We start from the raw sequence: 21342 nt of genomic DNA, 5'->3' as shown, positions 1-21342 counted from the left end.
AATGTGTTGTCTGTTGTAGGAGGAAATATGGGGAGTTGATGCGCTTGGTCGCAGAGGGTAGAGTTAGCTGCAAAGTTCTTGGCAAATAGCTTGGCCTTGTCTGATACTGATGAGGTTACCTTAGGTCCATTGATGATGGTTGGGATAGAACGCACGCATCTGTTCAGGATCCTGTTTGCTATTTGCCAAAACTGGTGGGAACCAAGCCGCTACTCAGCTACTTTGGATTTGACGGACTGAGCATATAGCTCTCTTGCATTTTTATTACTCTTTTACAGTGGTTGCTGGCAGTCCTGAAGGCAGCTTTATTCTCAGTACATCTATTACGTTAGTAGCTATGGAAAAGGTGATTTCTGTGCGCAATGGCAGCAGCACATTCTGCGGAGAACCATGTGGTGCTGTTAGGCTTTTGTTGGAATTTTTTGGATGGTATGAATCGGTCTATGCCTACAATTAACCATTCGGTGAGGTCTGATACTATAGAGCATACATCCTTTTTAAACATGGAATGCAGATGTAGATCAGATATGAATGTACGGAAGCTATCCCAGTCAGTCATAGAGTATCGATATACAGTACGGTGGAGAGATACATCTGAGGACTTATTGTATTTCATTTTTATCTTAACTGATACAACTGTGTGATCGGGCACACTGGTGGGTTCGTGAACAATCTTTGTGAGGTCATAGGCAATGATAAAATCATAACAGGACCTCCCCTCATCATCTGTCTTATTTGAGTGGGTCAGCTATTCCACATTATGGACATTAAAGTCATCGCAAATGTAAATGGTAGACGAAGGATGAGTAGACAGAATGAGGTCAATTTTCTCAGATATACTCTTAAAGACAGTAACCCCGCTATTGTGGGGGCGATAGAGGGAAAATATGAATGCGGTGGTGTAAGCAAGTGCAACCCGCAAGCACATATAAGGTAAATTAGGGTCTTCTCTGCAGATATCTCTACCACACGGGAAGCCATCTTTAATGTATGCGCATATTCCATGTCGATGGAGATCTTGGGGGTCAGATTTAGATGTTAAGTTAGAGTATCCTTTTATTATGAAATCATCTAGGGAAGTGGTCGGCCCTATGCCAGTTTCGCTTGGAGAAGAAGACATGGTAGTAGGAGTCTACGTTGGAGGATGGGGCTTTAAGTTTATTCGTGTTTTTTTTTTTTTTTAGATATTTCATGTTCCTCTTCAGTATTTTCAGGTTTATGTACTGAACGACCTCGTCCACATCTAGCGCTTATATCTACAAAGCTCCGCCTTTGAAAGCGCGTCACTACGTTCATTATAACACATCTACTAGGATGATGTCGAACATTGAAATGGCGCATGTAAGATATTTGCGTTTCAACAATTGACCGTCCATTTTCACAGTAAAATTCAATTATCTTCATTCATTCTTCTGTTATAAACTTACCAAAAAATTCCAAAGATTCTATTTTATAATTCTGAAAAGAGTAATTAAAATATATTAATAGAAAAACAGTTTTTTTTTAATTTTTAAAATGTAAAGTGACTTATAGGCCACCCTCTATATATACACACTATAATTTAAAATGAACTGTGTATGTGAGTTTGTTCCCTGTAAACTCCACAACGGCTAGGTCGATTTTTATTTAATTTCACATAAATCTACTTTTACTTTATGTATCTGGCAGTGTTCTTAGCTATGCTTTGTATAGGTATGCTTTCGATAAACAGGAAAGGAAGAACGAACGATTTTAACCAAAGTTAACATCTTAGATAGCCAACCATTACAAGTGCATTGGAGAAGTTTAATTACGACACAAGCATAAAGGCCCGGCATATAAAACAAGCAGTAAATTATTTAATATCACAGGGGTGCGTTCGAAATCAATGTTTCTGATTAAAACACAATTGAACCGTGTTACTTGGCTTTTTCATTTTAAACTAAAATTCAAGCCATTATCACCGCACAAGCAGAAATGTCAGTCATATAAAACCAACAGCAGGTTCTTTGATATAACAGGGGCACAGTGGAAATGAATGTTTCTGTTTAGAGCACAATTAAACCATGATACGTGACTTTTGAATTTTTAACTTTAATACAAGCCATTATATAGAAATAATTTTATAAAATCAATAGGTTCTCTACAGTGCAATGTATACTACGATGTATTGTGGACATTCAAGTCATTGTACTCCGGGATGGGTCCCCAACTAGAGCAGGCAGTCAATCGATTTGCTTGAAAAATGGGCGATTTCACCGATTTCTATTATAATAAAATATGAACTGTGAGAAATTCGTTGATCATCATTACGTCCCGGTTTCCCTGCTAGTATATATACATTTTTAAATCCGAAATTTATTTACAAATAAAAAAAGAAAGTTTTTTTCACATCTAAAAGCGTGTTCTATCTAATCATTCTGTATTTTTCATTTGAAGATCCTTTACTTGCCGACACTTTTTCAATTTCATATTTGCCGACCGTGCACCTGTCCGGTTTTATAAATAAAAAAAGAAAACTAAAGAGCTATGGTGACCTCGATAACACTACATAAGGATGAACCTTTTGATTGTACTTTCCTGGGCGGCGGGGGGAGGGGGGAGACCAACAGACTTTAAGAACTCTTTCTCTGATAACGGAATTTTAAATCCGATATTAATTAGACAAAAGAGAAAATAAAATTCTTTTTTCATATCTAAAAGCGTGTTCTAAAACAGTTTATCTGTTTATTCTATATTTTCTATTTGAAGATGATTTTACTTGCCGACACCTTTTCAACTTCATATATATATATATATATATATATATATATATATATATATATATATTATTACTTTAAATAAAGCATAATAAAAAAGGAAGGGAAAAATGTACAAAAAGGTAGTATAGTGCAAAAATATAAAAGAGTGGTTGAGGGTATATATATATATATATTATTTGATTGGAATTCATTTGTGAGATGAGTATTATTTATTAATTTTATTTATTGCGAACTATAATCCTCATCTTTTCTTTAGTTGGTGAGACGACAACAACTACGGAAGACAGTAATTGCAGTGGATGCAGTTAGGAGATTCAGAGTTCCTATTCCTATCTGAAATCTGGAATACTCCCATTTTTGTACTATATGGCATTTTTATTCTCTTTAATCTTTTAATACCGAGATTCTTATTTATTTTGTTATGAATTATCAAATTCTTCTCATGTAAACTTTGTCACGGTCACCAACCCTTTAACAATTCACTCGGACGCTACAACTCCCGCCCCACTTCTTGCAATTATGCGTCTGAAATCATGTCCTCCTTGTGAGTATACCCGTTCCCTTTCTCTCATTATCCACTCAATAATATACACTCATTTACATATATATTTGTATATTATATACATACACAACCCAGGCAAATACACGTATACACTAATATATACATACACACAACCCAGGCAAATACACGTATACACTAATATATACATACACTCATATACACATACATACGTAAACACGCATGAAACGTTGTGAAAATGACACTCAAGATGAGAACAGTAATCTGATCAATCCAAATAATACAAACATTGTTTTGTTACACATTTGTAAAATATGATTCGATTACAGTTAAATGTAAGTCGGAACTCTACAACGCCCAAATCTTTTCTTTGTAGTTTCGTTAAGGGTTCCATGTAATAGCACCAAAGAAAAATCTTTGCAATTGATAAAATCTGGTCGCCCTTCAGCCAATGATATAAAAAAATAATATTTGGTGTGAATTAAGAAATCAAATTAAACATAAGTTCTGCTATAATATTAACGATAAAAGTCTTAAATCTGCGTACAAAATAGAGTTAATAGATAATAAACAAAACTGATTCGGTTATTCTTGTATTGTGCATGAAATACTTCATCTTCTTAAGCGCAGCATCATTAGTTAAAGCTTTCACACAGATAGACGGAAATATCTCCTAAGTTCCAACCTCTGTCCCATCGACGCAGTGCCACATTCTTTTGGCTATTTAACAAATACGTTAATGGAATGTGTTTTGATGAACTTACTGCGCTTGTTCCCCCTTGACGTACATAACTAACAAGTTCTTAGCCTTCGAGCAAAGATCAATGTGTAGTATTTGTTCTTCAGATGCCGAACTTCAATTTCTTTTCCCTGTCAGTGGAGGAGAAATCCTTCACGACTGAGACACTGTTTTATTTTTGTTTCTTTTCTCCACATTGAAAAAACGACCCTGGTGTCTAAGTCGGTTCAGTGTGGAGGCATTGTAAACAGGAACCTTACAAACAGCAAAGCCCCATGATTTTGAGATCCCTAGATTCCGTAAAGCTTTCGACTATAATAGCTTTACATTTGGACTGCTAGACTTTGTAAATCTCTCCCTGTTTCCTGCTTCATTGACTGTGCTAATCCGCAGAAGATTAAATGTAATGTGAACAAACATCTCGTTGCACGAAACCTTTCAGTTTCTGTTAGACTCGATTCTAAATAGTATGCCTGTGCGTTTCAATGGCAATATGCTCAGTAACATATAACAAGGATATTTTTCGTCACAGTTTCACTCTTTTTGAAAATATAAAAAAACGTGGATTAACAAAATTTTGAAGAATTTTGGATTTCTTGTCGTTTATGTTTCCTATAATTTTATAGATACGAATTAGCTTCTGTAGAGAAACATACAAACACTGTGTTTGAACGCAATTGTTTACGCCGGTGAGACAAAATAAGAGCAAACAAGAGGGCGTGGATCACACTAGCTTGACCGGGAACTGATTTCGAAAGCAGTGAATCTAGTTAAAAGTTTCCGGTCAAGAGGATACGAATGGAGATATGTCGATGGACGAATTCAGTTCACGTGCTAAAGACACAAGCGGAAGATGTTAATTAGAAACGCCTCGTCAGGAAAACAAAACGATCCACTTCCTCTTCCATCGCGACCGCTTCGCTTTGTTACAAGATAAAAACTTGTTTTTATTCTCCAAACAGAAGAGACAACAGCCAAGTCGCAACGGAAGAACTGGTTTTAATGATTCCTTCACTCGCCAATTTAGTCGCAGAAATGTATTCGAAACTAACAGACCAAACCGGCGTTCCTCGTCCATTGTCTTCTTGATAAATAAGATGTTTTTTTTTTATTGCTTTTGTCTCATCCTTAGTCGCACTATCCCGTTCGCAGTTTAAATTAGATCTTTTTATCAGTCTCTCACGTTTAAGTGTACCGACATGCTTAAGTTTGAAAAGATATTTTCCTCTGTATCTACATATGCCTATAAGAGATTCTATCAATCGGTCTCTTTAAATTTGATATATTATTTTCGTTATTATTCACACACACACACACACACACACACACACACACACACACACACACACACACGCACATATATATATGAATAATAATGAAAATAATATATCAATATATATATATATATATATATATATATATATATATATATATATATAGTCTAAAGAAGCTTTGAATAAAAAATGCAACAATAAAAGTAAAGAATGCAGTTTAAATTTCCGGAAGGAAAAAAATATTAACTTTAACCTATCGCAGACTTAGCACCTACATAATCCGACTTCTAAAATGTTTATAATGACAAAAGAGAATTCATTTATATAAGGATGAATGAAAAGAAAAGTCTTTACTAAAATTGTTACTTAGCATTTGCATAAGCCTATTTCGCAAAAGTCTTCAATTTTAAAACAGAATTTAACTACATGAGGATGAAAAGAGAAAATCTTAACTAAAATTTGTAAATAGAAAACGGGGATCACCAGCTGCTTACCATGAAGCTGTTTCGGAGATTTAAAAACACGACAGCTGTTTAATTTATGGCTCTCCAGTGTATAATACCACTTCTCTAATAAAAAATTAAAATAATACGTTACTATTTCTACTAATATATGAAAAAAAATAGATGAATTAAATAATAAAATAAAAAGGGTTTAGAATTACAAGATCAATTCTGCGACATGTTAACTAGCATATAAATGCTATTAGAATAAAAATGCATAAAAGCTTAAGTACCTTAGGTACCAGAAAGGCAAACAGATAAGAGGAAGGAAACCTAGCCAAAAATATCTAAAAACCCAATATATAGTTTAAAGAAGCTTTGAATAAAAAATGCAAAAATAAAAAATAAAGAATGCAGTTCAGATTCCCGGAAGGAAAAAAATATTTAAACTTTAACCTATAGCAGACGTAGCACCTACATAATCCGACTTCTAAAATGTTTATAATGACAAAAGAGAATATCTATATATATATATATATATATATATATATATATATATATATATAAGTTTATATATATATATAATTTATAAAATATATATAGCGATTAAACTACACTCAATATTCTGCGTTTCATCCATTCTAGGAATCTTCAGGCTTATGCGCGAATTTTGTGGTTGTCTGTCCTAACCCAGATTTAAAACAGGTCAAGACACTAGATATCCAGGCTAAATAAAGAATCAGGTCAACCAGAGGTCAAATGGGCCTTTGTCATGTAAGTGCATGTCCATTGGCTGATAGGAATGGCGCGGTAGATAAAAAAAGCTGATTTGCTAACAAAAATCTCATTAGAAGGTTCGTATATAAAAACAACGGACAACCACAAAATTCGCGCATAAGCCTGAAGAATCTTACAGTGGATGAAACGCGGAATATTCAGTATAGCTTAATCGCCATATATATTTTATAAATTACTAACTAGCTCTACCTACGTATTGAACACTTTTGAAGTAAATACTTAAAGTTAACGCATACATTTATACTTTCTTATATTAATTTTATGTGAGTAAATGAAGTAGTTATATATTATAAGTTGTATTAATAAAATTTCTCACCTGCTGCAGCTTCTGTCTTTACGTTACCTCTGCATTGTACAGCCTTCTACAGTTCTATTCAACTACATACTATACAATGCTTCAAGCAAACTACATCCACCTCTTATATATATATATATATATATATATATATATATATATATATATATGGCTTTACGGTGGCATAAAAGTGCTCTTTATCAATTTTAATGATGTGGATATTTCATTAATTGAAGGAAAGAAAACTTCGTCCAGTAAGTTACTGGAGTCCATATAAAATAAAGAAGTAGTCAACCACCTCAGCAGAAATAATCTTCTTAGTGATATGCCATATAGTTTCCGTTCTGTAAGATCTACAGTAGATATGCTAACGGTTTATCTCATAGGATTAGTGAATCTCTCGACAAAGGTTTCGTTTCTAGGGCAATTGATTATCATATCACATCAAAGGGCTTTGATAGGGTATGGCATAAAGGCCTACTTCACAAGATGTCTAGCCATGGTATAGCTGGAAATGTCTTCTCAATTATTAAATCATTTCTCTCTGATAGGCACATAAGAGTAGTGGTTGATGGGCAGAAATAAGAAGCTCACAGTATTAATGCTGGAGTCCCTCAGGGGCCCATCCTGGGCCTAACTCTCTTCCTGATCTGCATCAATGATCTACCAAAACACATAGAGCATTCATTGATTCTGACAACACCACTATCTATGGAAACACACCAAAGGCTGTAAATGTAAGTTCTCTCTGATTCTCTCTCCTCTGATCGAGCGCGTGGTACAATGGGGGAAGAGCCTTTCTTTACATCATCAACGCTTTTATCCCCACCTGGCATCAATTGAAATGGATGGCTCTCGTCTTGGAGAAACCTCATGTTTTAAGAAGCTTCTGGGTTTGACCTTTACTCCTGGTCTGAAATGGAACACTTACATCAAATCTGTTGCCAAGGTCTCTGGAAAAATGGTGGCATTGTTCTACCTCTCCAGTAGATATCTCACTGCTGATGCAATTTTCTATCTATATAAAACCTAAGTCCGTCCAAGGACGGAGTATTGTTGCCACATGTAGGCATTAGCTGCTAGAAGCAGTTTATACTGCCTTGACAGAGTAAAAAGATGACCTTGTAGCTTAGTGGGTGATTCCCCTTTCTCTTCTCTGCAACCTCTTTCCCACAGAAGAGACGTTGCGAGCCTGTATTTGTTTTATCGTTATTTCCATGGCAAGTGCTCATCTAAGCTTCATCTCTGGTTCCACTCGCCAATCTTTCACGATAAACACCCGTCTAGCTGAAACCACTGTCAATAATTTTCCCCACTCTTTGACTGTGCCTAAGTAAAAACGTACTTTCCATGAACAAAGCTTCTTTCTTAGAACTGCACTTTGTGGAATTCTCTGCCGTTTGCCTGTATCCCAGCTGAATACAACTGGGTTGTCTTTAAGTCCAACATAAACGAATTCTTGAGTAATCTAATCTACCAAATTTCCATTACTAATGACTACTACGATATTATCCCATTTATTATTGTACGCACAATAACCCCTATCCTTGAGCGGCCTCCAAGCCTTGATAAGTGGTGACTCCTATATATATATATATGATTAGTTTTTTTTTTTGGAAAAGAAATCCAGCAGTGTGCTTAAATAAAAGGAAAATTCGAAAAATAAGAGCATATTTATATTTGTTTTTGTGTACAGAAAGTTTTTAGATGAGATAAGTCATTGGTACCGTCGGTTTCAAGCCAGATAATTAAGACCGTTTTAGATATCTATATCAAGCTCTCTTCTTAGATTTTAAATTAGATTGGTGTAAAATTAAAAGCGTTTTATATAAATAAAACATTTTATATAAATAATTTTAACCGAAATTACATTTTAAAATTAAAATAATTCAAATTTTTAAGTTAATGAAAGCATCATCATCCGATAAATAAACGGGGGGGGGGGTAGCAAAACGAGGGTTAAACGTGAACTCGTATATATATTTTCCACTTCCAGTTATAAAATAGATGAGTATTGGCTGAAGAGAGCTTACTATGAATATCTAAAACGGTCCTAATTATCGGGCTTGAAACCGACGGTAAAAACTTTCTATACACAAAATACAATATATATATATATATATATATATATATATATATATATATATATATACATATATATATAGACAAGTATTGTTAAATAGCACGGAATGTTTTTGCTTGATGAGTTTTTTTTATGTAATCTTTCAATTTTTCGAATTGTCCCTCTTATTTCTCGGTCGTATCTGTCCAAGAAAGTTCCATAGTCGACTTTTTCTATTTTTTTTCTTTTGATTGATTTTTTTGCAAGTACTTTTAATTGAGTTTCATCAGTCGTCGTCGGACAGTTTTCAATAATCAAAAACTGCCAAAAGACAACTGATGAAACTCAGTTGAAAATAATTGCAAAATAAAAAAACAATCGAAAGAAAAAACAGATATTGTTCATAAAGCTTCTTTTTATAAATTCACAGTATTTATATAGTTGGGCTAAATAATAATTAAAAACCTATCTTGATGTAATATAACTTTTCAGTTATTATACAGATGTATAATTAAACGTAAGTTAAATTTATTAAAGCATTCAATATATATTTCTATAAAAGTGAAAGTGCCCGTGTGTGTGAGTCTGTCTGTATATATTTCCCTACACAATATTTCTGTTAATTTTCAGTCTACTAACTCGAAATTTGATATAAAGGGTACTGAGATGTGGAAAATCTTTGTAATCCGTTTTCGGCCAGAAATTTGGTTGCTAAGCGGTCAAAGTTCAACGATTTGACCTTTTAAAACTCTACCAAACTCCTTCGCCAATTTTTGGTCTAAACATGGACCTGGATCTAACTTAATAACTTGATTTGAGCCCAAAACAATAAATGTTTAGGGGGTCATAATCGGGGTCAAAATTTAAAAAAATTGACCGCTTTTTTTTTTTTTTGCTCAACATACACCTCCAAACACCCGGGCAACACTAAGCTGAAATGCTAGTACAAACTGCATCAGCTAATATTTAACATTATCACGGTATCGTAATACCAACATAACTTGGAGGTATTATAAGGAACTTGTGGAGTAACCCGGAGCCATTGATAATAAGTAAGTAGTAGTTAATGAATTTATGACGTACTAGCTGGACTCGTACACCAGCGTTTCCGGTTAAAATATAAAATACTTATTTTCAGAAAATCAATATTCAGCATTAAAATACTAGAAAATTTCTCACTACGTAATTTACTTGATAAACATGAACTCACGTACTGGCGATATGTAAAGATTTATTTATATACAATTTATTGCTGCTAAAATAATTTGATAGGTTTAGTTGATCCATTGTCATTTTTCGCGAGACAACTACTATTGTAGTACGACAAAGAGAATTCTGTCTCGGATAAATCTGTTACGTATTTTCACCATGTAAAGAATTGGATTCGAAAAGAGAAAAATCAGAGGTTAAAAATTAAATAAAATGGAAAAGATTGTATTACAAAATTAATAAGCTTATGTCTTGTATCTTGTGTAATGAGGCAGGAAGTGCAACGTTCTTTACATGTAAGAACATAAGAGAAAAAAAAAAGACTAGAAGAGGATAACAGTTTCATGTTCAGCGTAAGTTTAATAAGTAAACAGCCTGTGTAATGTACTCTAAAAATCATACAGCAAAATTTATTTTATTTCAACACGTAACTAAAAGCAAGATAAAGAAGCTTATTCGAGAAGTAGCCGGGAGGTATTATACTTAGAAAAAGTATGAAAAACTCCTCTGATTACGACATGTTTTAGTACAATATTTTGTATAAACTTAGTTTTGTTATATAATACTCTGTTTACAAAAATATAAATCAGCTTTACTGTGGATGTTAGTGTTTGCGATGGTGAAGTGGGAGAGGATGGTAGGAAACTGACGGCATCTCTCTGTTCGCCAAAACAAAAGAAACTGCTCTCAATTAGATCTAAGCTTTGTTATGTAAGTGTGACTTTTTAAACAATTGATTCGAGCTTCTTACGTTTGATGGCGCCAGTTTACGACGACAAATTCAGTAACCAAGATGACGCATTCCTATTTTGTTTTCCGATTGATTCTGGATTCTTAGTGTCTGGGTACAACGATCTTGATTATTTAACATTTTCTCATTCGGGACAAGTCCGTCATTTTTATCTATACAAGTTGATCTGCTTAGTTTATTTTTCTATATACGAGTTAATCTGCTTAGCTTATTGGAGGTACCTTATTAGACAATTATGCATTATTTTGTTCCATTGCCATTCGGAGGTTAATGATTTTTTTTATTAATTGCCCCAAAAGGTAAAATGTCCTAGAAAAAGGGGGTATATTATGCAAACTATATATGAAACCGATTCATCATTCTCAATTCTGTGAAAATGTTTTCTCTATTTAATTATTCCACGATATGTCGATTGGCATTTTGACCTTTCCCACGAAAATTAAATATGTAACTAAAAATGTGCTGATATATTAAATATTTTATTATATGTTTGAGGTGTAAATGAGATGTCAAAGTGTGGATAATGCTGTTAAAAAACGATAATGTTTGCTGTTTTTGTAACTGAATGTTTGTGTTACTGAATGGTTGCGTTACTGAATGTTTGTATTACTGAATACACTGAATGCTAATTTGGAGGAGAATTAATCACGAGAATTGCTTCTAGATTGATGGAATGTTTAGTTGTATAAATGCTATCTACTTGTTTGTCGATTCATTCATTTTGTATAAATCAGAAGATTCTATTGTTTACTTTAGTTAATTTTCGCTATTTTACTAGTAAAATACTTCATAGAAATATATTAAATACTTAGAAAAAAGAAAACATGGAGGTTGCCAACATCCTGAAAATACAGCATCGCCTACTAGGCTTCAAAGCCGATTTTTTACAGCGTTCAATACGTTCAGCTTCGAAACCTATTAAGTGATACCTTTTTCTCTTCCCTACGACTTTTTTTCAGGAAAGACACATTGCGAGCCTGGGTCTGCTCTATCGTTATTTTCATCGCAAGTGCTCGTCTGAGCTTCAATCTATGTTCCATCACCTGTCACATATTCACAACAACACTCGTCTAGCTGCAATCATTATCAACAATCTCCCCCACTCTATCTGTATCCAAGTTAAAATACTACTTTTATAAGTATTCATTAAGAACATAACCACTGTCACCACTAGTGTTTATTGATGAAAATGCTATACCTAATAACGCATCAACCGACGTATAAACATGTTTTTTAAACTTCATCATAAAAAAACAATGAAGTTATTAATTATCACCACAAATTATAAACTTTTATTGAAATAAGCAAAACATAAACTTGATATTATTTCTATCGCGAAGTTTTGCTAAAACCTGCTATTTTGCCAACATTATATATCTTTATTAATATAAAGACTACTTACACAGAAAATGTATCGTGCTTTTTTAAAATAAGATTTTCAAGTTACGTTCAAGTTCTCCGGTATCTTTTGTTTATTAAATTGTTAAACGAAAGTACAGAATAGGTCAAGATTATCCTTCTCTCCCCATGTTAAGAATGGGTTTCTAAATAATAACGCTATTATTTCAGCATAAAGAGGCATACATATATATATTTTGGGCTATATTTAGTCTAATTTAGTTTTATGCTTTATGGAAAGGTAACAATGGTGGTATTGAAGTCCTTTGTTAAGATTGAAATACCTTTTACTTTTATGAAATTTAAATAATTCGTATTAGACACCCATTAATAAGTGTTCATTAAATTTTAATTTGTAGAAAGTGAATTTAGGGAGAATAATACTGGTAAAACCCAGTGTTTAAAAAAATAAAATATTTAATATTTGCATTCCGTTTAATTCATAGTCATTAGACACAGTTTTAAAAATATTTCTTGAATTTCAATTTTCTTAAGATCCCTTAGGCTTAAGCCTTAAATTTTAAACTTTTAAAATAAAATCATGTAATCACTTTCGATAAAAATTGAAACAACTATTCTAGACATAAGGTATAGTAGAAAGATATCTTTATTTTAATCTTCGTAAGGGTCATATGCATAGAATAAAACAGCTCTGTTCGGGGAATTCATTTTATCCGTTCTAGTACGAATACTTTTTAGCATGTGTGTTTGTAATATATCCGTATTAATATATAAGTTAAAAGTTTGATAGATCAAACCAGGCACAAAACATCTTTAACAAAACAAAATCTCATCCTCCCTTGCAATTAGAACTAATCTAGATGACGTAGAATCATTTTTCTAGCCCCTCCCACCGAAAGTATCTTAGCACTGAAACTAGCCTACACTTCTCAATCCTCTCTAATCGCTTAAACATGACTAGATACACGGGAGTAGTGTGCTTTCGTTTCGTCAGCCATGACTGGGTAGAAGTCCTAAGTAATTCGCAATTTTTTTTGGTGTCGCTTGTATTGAGGATTGCAGCTCAACCTCAAGAGGAGTGTAACTTTTACGATTAAATTTTATGAAATACCCTATTATTTGCGCCATGTGTCTTAGGGACAGCTATGCATGGATACAATCGTGTGTGTGTGTGTGTGTGTGTGTGCGTGTGTGTGTGTGTGTGCGTGTGTGCGTGTGCGTGTGTGTGTTTGTGTGTGTGTGCGGGCGCGAGAAAGCGAACTATCATAGAGAAAGAATTGAAAGCCGTTACTATCCACACGATCTCGATGAATAGGCAATGATGCGCTCGGCTAGTACCAAAACAAAAATGGCGTCGGTTGAATTTCAACAGCGAAATGCGTCAAACAAACACTAATTAGCTGCTTAAAACGCCGTCCTTTCTCTCTCGCTCTCCACTTTCTTCTTTGCTTCCCACTACGTGTTTCCATTTTCCTCATCGCATTATCTGAAAATATTATTACTTTGCTTTCACCTTTACTAATCCTTCTCCCCTGTCCAGGGCACTTTTTGCTTCATCATTATGGTTTCGTATCTGTAGAGAATTCGACTTCGCGCCATGTTGTCCTCTCGTTCACACTCGACTCTAAAGGAAAGAATCCAACGAACAAACAAGAGAAACAACATGTTATATTCTATGCAAAGCCACTCTCTATGTGTCCGTTGCGGCGTCGAATTGTCAGGGCGTCACAAGAATAACTGATTACAGTGTTTCAGGTTTATTATTATTGATTTCAATGTTCATCTTTATTTAGATTCATCGTAATTGGTTAAATATTAACCATCACTATTTAGAATAAGCCAGTTTTCAATCTTACAAATCATCATAATAACCATAATCATTATAATAACCATCATCGTTATAATAACCACCATCATAATCGTTTTCCGTCTTACTACTCCCTATATATAATAATCATCATGTTCTGTCTAACACATCGCTTTTAATTAGATTCATCGTAATTGGTTAAATATTACCCATCACTATTTAGAATAAGCCAGTTTTTCAATCTTACAAATCATTATAATAACCATAATCATTATAATAACCATCATCGTTATAATAACCATTATCATAATCGTTTTCCATCTTACTAATCGCTATGTATAATAATCATGATTTTCTGTCTAACCCATCGATGTTAATAACAATCATAATCGTTTTATATCTAGTAGGTAGGCTTTGCCTATCACACGAGATTAACACTCCTCCTTTGTCTATTAGTCAGATGCAGAAGATCATAAGGATTCACCAGAAACACTCAATACTTGGCCTTGTTTCGTGACTAGGGCAATAAACGCCACCCCCCTCACTTCTATTTTTGTTCTCTTCCTCTTAAATTAGGCAACTTGCTTCACGCGAATAGTCTGGACCGCACTTGTCTGACAGGGTAAAGAGTGAAGATTTCACACTTTATCTGGCTGCTTTTTCCGACATGATTGCACAGAAACCCCAACTCTTATGCAGCGCTAAAGGTAGTAGTTCGAGCATAATCTGTATAATATCGGGTTAGATGTAGTGCCATGTCGCACACAGAATGAGACCTTGCACTTTTTTCCAATGAAGTTTTAGATGTTAAACTGTTTAAAAAAAAGGCCAAATTTACAAAATTTGGCTTTAGTAAAGCTAACCTCGCAACATGGACAAGAATATTATGACAGACACAGACAGGTTCACTTTTATAGATATATAGATAGATTAAACAAAAAATATATACGTATACATAAATATATATGGAAACAATTTTGTGTGTACTCTAAACTTTTTATGCAAATATTATGTAAGTATAAATCATGTAGAATATCTGCATGAATATAATTACACGTAATCTATCTATATATCTATAAAAGTGAACGTATCTGTGTGTCTGTGTATCTGTGTGTTTATCTGTGTGCGTACATTTTCCTACGCAATAACTCTGTCAATTTTCAGTCTACAGACTCGAAATTTGATATAAAGGGTACTGAGATTTGGGAAAATCTTTGTGATCGGATTTCGGCCAGAAATTTGGCTGTTAAGGGGTCAAAGTTCAACGATTTGACATTTGAGAACTGTACCAAACTCCTCCGACAATTTTGGGTCTAAACACTTGAAATTTTAGATATAGGTTCCTTGGACATGGATCTAACTTAATAACTTGATTTGAGCCCAAAACAATAAATGTTAAGGGGTCATAATAGGGGTCAAAGTTTTTTTTAAATTGACCTCTGCGGTTTCTGCCAAATTACTCAGAGAATTTCTGGTCTAAACATCTGAAATTTGACATAAAGGGTATTCAGAGATAGGGCAAGCTTTTTAATCGGTTGGGGTCGATAATTTTTAGCTACCAATATATAAACGTATGGATGTATGTTTGCATGTCTGCCTAAAACTTTTGACAGAGGCAACGGATTTTACCAAGATCAGTATCCTTTTTAACTCCGACCTTTCAGACGACAAATATCGAAAAAATTGGCTAAAAACATTAATACATTCACCTTCAACTGGGAACTTTTCTACAGGGAGGGGAGTCGCTTTTTTCTCAGATATTTTTTAAAGTCATCCTCTCCTTTCGATTTTCTAGCCTTAATTTTAATAAATGTCCTTCCGGTTTGGCGGTGGTCCTAATAGCATAGACGTCAGGTTTTTTCCCCCGTTCTTTTCCTTCTTCGCGGTACGGGTTCGAGCCTGCCTTCCTACTACCACTTTTTTTGTTGCTTTTTTTTTTGGCTCTACATCTGCTGCATCGGAAAGGCCAGTTAAAAATACATAATATACTTTGTTATTTTCTTTAATTTAATCCCTTTTTTAGAATTTATTAGACAAAATTTAACTTTTATTTTACCGTGCCAATAAATATGATCATCACTGTAAGTATTTTTATCATAAGGTTGGATATAGCGAATGTAAAGGCTATTTTACCGAAATGAAAGGACAATCAACGCGTTAATTGAGAAAGAGGCAGGACATTTTATTCCCGGCAAATTCCCAACCAACTTTCAACACGGTTATCTGTATCCTTTATTGCATCTATTACGACCATCATCGGCTTTATCTCTAGACGCATCTGAAGAAAGCATTTCATAGATCGATTAAACGGACAAGGCGATACTGAAAGTTGGCGGCCATCAATTGTGTCACCTTTCGCCATTCATAGCATTTATCAGATTTTGGGAAGTTCTCTTGAACCCGATTCATAGATAACCATGGGAGGGGGATGTTTACGATCTTCAAATAAACGTGTATTGTTAGGTCAAGTTGGGATTATAATTGCACTTGGCGAATAGTAGAAAACTTTATTTAGGTTAATATATATATATATATATATATATATATATATATATATCGTTATTTTCATGGCAAGTGATCGACTGAGCTTCAATTTATTGTCCCCCTCTCGCCAAACTTTTACAAGACACACTCGTCTAGCTGAAAACACTATCAATAATTCCCCCAACTCTTTATCTGTGCCTAAACCTAAACGTAGATTCAATGAACAAAGCTTCTTTCTCAGAACTGCACGCCTGTGGAATTGTTTTCCATTTTCCCGCTTTCCAGCTGATTACAATATAGTTGTCTTCAAGTCCAACGTAAACAAGTTCTTGATGAGCCGTTCCACTTAAGTTAACAAGTTTATCAAATTATTAACGATTACTATACTGACTGCTCTACACTCTTAACCCTTATCCTCGAGTGGTTTCTGTGCCTTGATAAGTGGTTATGCCTATATATATATTTCATCATTTGGGGGAGGGTAAAAACTTTTATTATAGCTGTTTTTAAAGGAACACTGAGTTTTTTGTATCCATGGTAAAAAGAAGGAAGGAGACAAAAACAATGACAAAAAATAAACTCAGTATATATATAAAAACTCAATATATATATATATATATATATATATATATATATATATTATAGCTGTTAAAAAACAGCTATAATATATATATATAATATATATATATATATAATATATATATATGTATATATATATATATATAAACCTAAATAAAGACATTTATAAATAAATGTTTTAATTTAAAACATATTTCTTGGGGTTAATGTTGGCTGTGCTAATGTAGTCAGAGATGACTTCGTGCCCGGGTTCGAATCTTTCCACCGGCGGTAATCATGACATCCTGCACTGATGATTTTCAAACTCGCACGTGGCTCGGTCATTTGCATGCAGTTGCTGCTGCTTCTTCCATACACGCACCTGCGCTCTCTTACAAAATATTTTTATATAACATTGTTCAAAAATGTGAAAGGATACAAGGGTTCAGAATGAAAATAGTGGGAAAAATATCCTGTTTTAGTAATGGTCCACGTTAAAATATTTATGGAAAATAAATGTGGAAAATCCTTTGATCGTACAAGTTATTATAATCCAAGGTATTTAGTGAATAAATGAAATCGTACATTTTAATCTTTATGAAATTAAATATACAAACGATGAAGAAATTCCACACATGAGAAATTGCGTACACTCACACTCATGACACGGCATGTCCGTCGCAGAGTGAAAAGCAGTGCAGGATATCGACTTAACCAATGCAAATTCCGACAAAATCTTCGATGTCAATATAAATAATCCAGGTTTAAAAATATCTTAAAGAAATACTTAAAATGTTAAATATGATGTAGCAGTACACCATCTTCGGATCAATTAAAAAAATAAATTGAAATTTATTAAAGTTTTCCTCAAAACCATGCTTGAAATAAGCACAAATCGCACAGCTAATTAAATAAATTTAAAAAAGTGGAAAAATTATAAAGTAAAAACTAAATAAAATCTAAAAATAAAAATAAAATAAGACACTAAATTTCCGAAATGCCAAATTCAACAGGAATAGTAAGTAAAAATAAAACAAGTCGAGGAAAAAAATATATTAATGTGATATTAAAATGGCTTTTGAAGGGAAGGAGAGAGAGGGGAGCGTTGAAGTGAGAGGAAAAGAGAATTTAAATGTAAAGTTGTGCGGAGATGGGGCGGGATTATTTTTAAAATGTCTAATTACTAGGACTATGGCAATAGCATTTCTTTTCATTGTTTTTACTCTCGAGTATATGTCTGGCACAGGCAGACATAATTAATCGACCGAGGATAACATCACTCTACAAAGAAACATATAAGATATCAATGGTCATATACCTGAGAATCAAAGCAACGAAAAGAATATGCTGTTCTCATAACCTAAGTAATTACTTTCTATGAATGAAATTGTGACGTAAAAATTAAAGAGTTAGTACTGATCGCTGTGGATATTTCTACCGCATGAAAATTATATGTAAATGGACTTGGATTTTAATTTCAATATGCTACCCTGTCCATTAAATTATTTGGTGTAATCAGGGTTTTTTAATGGGACATATGAAATTTTTAATTGCTATTGCTTAATCAAAAATATATATTAGTTAATATTAACTTTAAATGTACGAAATTAGTGGAATTGTTAACGTGTTTCAAATTGAGAAATTTATCTTAAAATGAATTGGGAGCAATTACAAGATATTAAGGTTTTTAAGTGTTAGAAATATATAAGGAGATTGTTTCAAACGGGGTTAGGGTTAGGGTTAGTAAACAACATATTAAATGTCAAAAAAACCTTCTAATATGGGATTTTTCAATAGAATCAATTATTATAATAATAAGCGTGGCCAATTAGTTTAAAGAGGTTAGATATGAAAATAAATGAACAATAAACAGAGTTATGGGTCGGTTAAAAAAAAATTTAAATTAAAGAAAATATTAGATATCTATCATTCACATAAATATGGGAGTAGGAGCTGCTAGATAGACGTAAGGCTTTAGAATTAGGAAACGTAATAAAGTTAAAATAGCGTGATATTATTAGGTGATAAGCTAAAGGCACACTTAAAAAAAAGGGTTAAAAGTCAAAAGAGTGTGAGTATAGAAGCAGAAGGGATAGAAAAGGATTAAATGTAGATGGACTACATATGCCTTCCGAAGGTAAAAGGGGCTTAAAAGTATTAATAAAAGAGAAGGATATCTGACTATTCTTAGAGAAGAGTAGAATTTAATGAATGGTGTATGTATAAAGGAACAAGAAGCAAAGATATATGAACCTAAGATGGAGGGGGTTAATTAGCCCCCCCTCCATATATATATATATATATATATATATATATAATTTTAGTCATTCAATGAATTTAAAAATTTATGACGTGAAATGTTTGCGTTTCAGATCAAAAGATTTGTATTACTCTATGTAAGACAAAGAATACATTAGAAATATTTTTACTCCTTATCCTATAGGATTTCGATGTCTACCATCTCTTCAGAGGAGAAAATATTAGAAAATATTTATAATGGTTTATACCTTATTTGCTAAAGTCAGTGAGACAAGGAAAAGCACAATTACAAATTGATTGAGTAATTAAAAGCCATAGAGTAAGGGAAGTTAAAGAAAAGGATATAAAAGTTAACATCCAAATTGCATCGTAAAAGCCAAAGTGAATGTCTTTGAAAGCAGTGTGGTAAAATGATCTGAAGAATTATATATATATAATCTTGGAAGTTTTTAACCTTTTAATATATATATATATATATATATATATATATATATATATATATATATATATATATATATATATATAAAGTTTACAGAAGTTTAAAATAAATGGAATTCGTATTATTTTGTGTGTATGTGTTTTTTTTTCAGACATGCGATGCTAAGATTTGCAAGATAATCAATCAAGTTCATTGTTATTTCCATTTTTACACCAGCCAATGACTGAGTTACACTAAGCGAAAGTTTGGTTGTTTGTCTATTTTCTGTTATACTGTTCTGTTTTGAATAGGGCGGCAGTACGAATTAATAATTAATTTTACCTGACATACTCTTGCAATACTTTGTGATTTAGTATATTTTAATTAATAATTTTATATTTCATACATGTATTACTGAAGCAAAGTTTATTCCGTTTATACAGGTGTTTTTACAATTTCGCTTCTATATTTTACTATATTTGAACATGTAGAGTATTCTTGTACGCCTATGTAAAAATTTGTAATTTATTATCTCAGTAAACAACGCTTTTGGTAAAGCATTTAATTCGGAAATGAAACACAGAAAATTATGTGTAGCTTAGTTACCATATATTTTTATAACTTACTACCTAGCTCTACTCACTTATAAACTTAATCTTAAAAATGGCACATAATCTATTGTGTCGCTATATAGCATTAATGTGAATACATGAAATAATCATATATATATATATATATATATATATATATATATATATATGTGTGTGTGTGTGTGTGTCCTTCGAAACGACGAGGACCGTTTGATCATCCTTTAGGGTAGGCTGGAGGGAGTCATCATCGTTGAGTACGGATATGGCAGATAAGCCCAATCTTTGCTTGAAAAGTTCTATTGCAGTGAGAACAGGGAATCATAGCAGATGTCAAGGGATTCAAAATATTGTCCTTCCTGTCCATTCTGCGCTTCTCTGCAGCAACCTTTCGGTAACTTTCATATCTGCAGGCACACGAACAGCGGCCCGCCACTTGGCTCTATCTAAAGCTGTCTGATCCCATGATGACGGATCAACGTTGAAGGCCTTGTGATGCCTTCAGAGTGTCTTTAAATCGTTTTTTCTGGCCGCTATAGGAGCGCTTGCCATGTTGGAGCTCAGCAAACAGAAGCTTCTTGGGTAGTGTGTAGTCTGGCATGCGTCTACATGACCAGCCTAGCGAAGCTGAACCTTTATCAAGACAGTGGGATGCTTGGGGGCCATGCACAAGTGAGGACTTCTGTGTCTGGTATCCTTTCCTGTTAGCTTATGTCAAGCAGTTTCCTAAGTCTGGTGGTGTGGAAGTGATTTAATTTTCTAGCGTGCCGTTGATAGACAGTCCAAAACTCACATCCATAAAGTAAGGTGGTGAGTATGACAGCTTTATAGACTTTAATCTTTTTTATGGAGGTGATGCCGCTTCTGCCCCATACATTCTTGTGGAGTCTGTCGAAGGCAGCGCTTGCGTTAGCGAGTCTGGTGTTGATTTCATCGTCAATGACTACATTGCCGGAGAGCGTACTGCCAAGGTAGGTGAACTTGTCAACCGCATTGAGTATTTGTCCAACGATTGAAATGTTGGGTTCTGTATATGAT

This window comes from Euprymna scolopes, chromosome 22 (assembly GCF_053919585.1).
Source record: "Euprymna scolopes isolate OS-2025 chromosome 22, ASM5391958v1, whole genome shotgun sequence".
Lineage (NCBI taxonomy): Eukaryota > Metazoa > Mollusca > Cephalopoda > Sepiida > Sepiolidae > Euprymna > Euprymna scolopes.
This window is presented reverse-complemented; position numbering follows the sequence as displayed.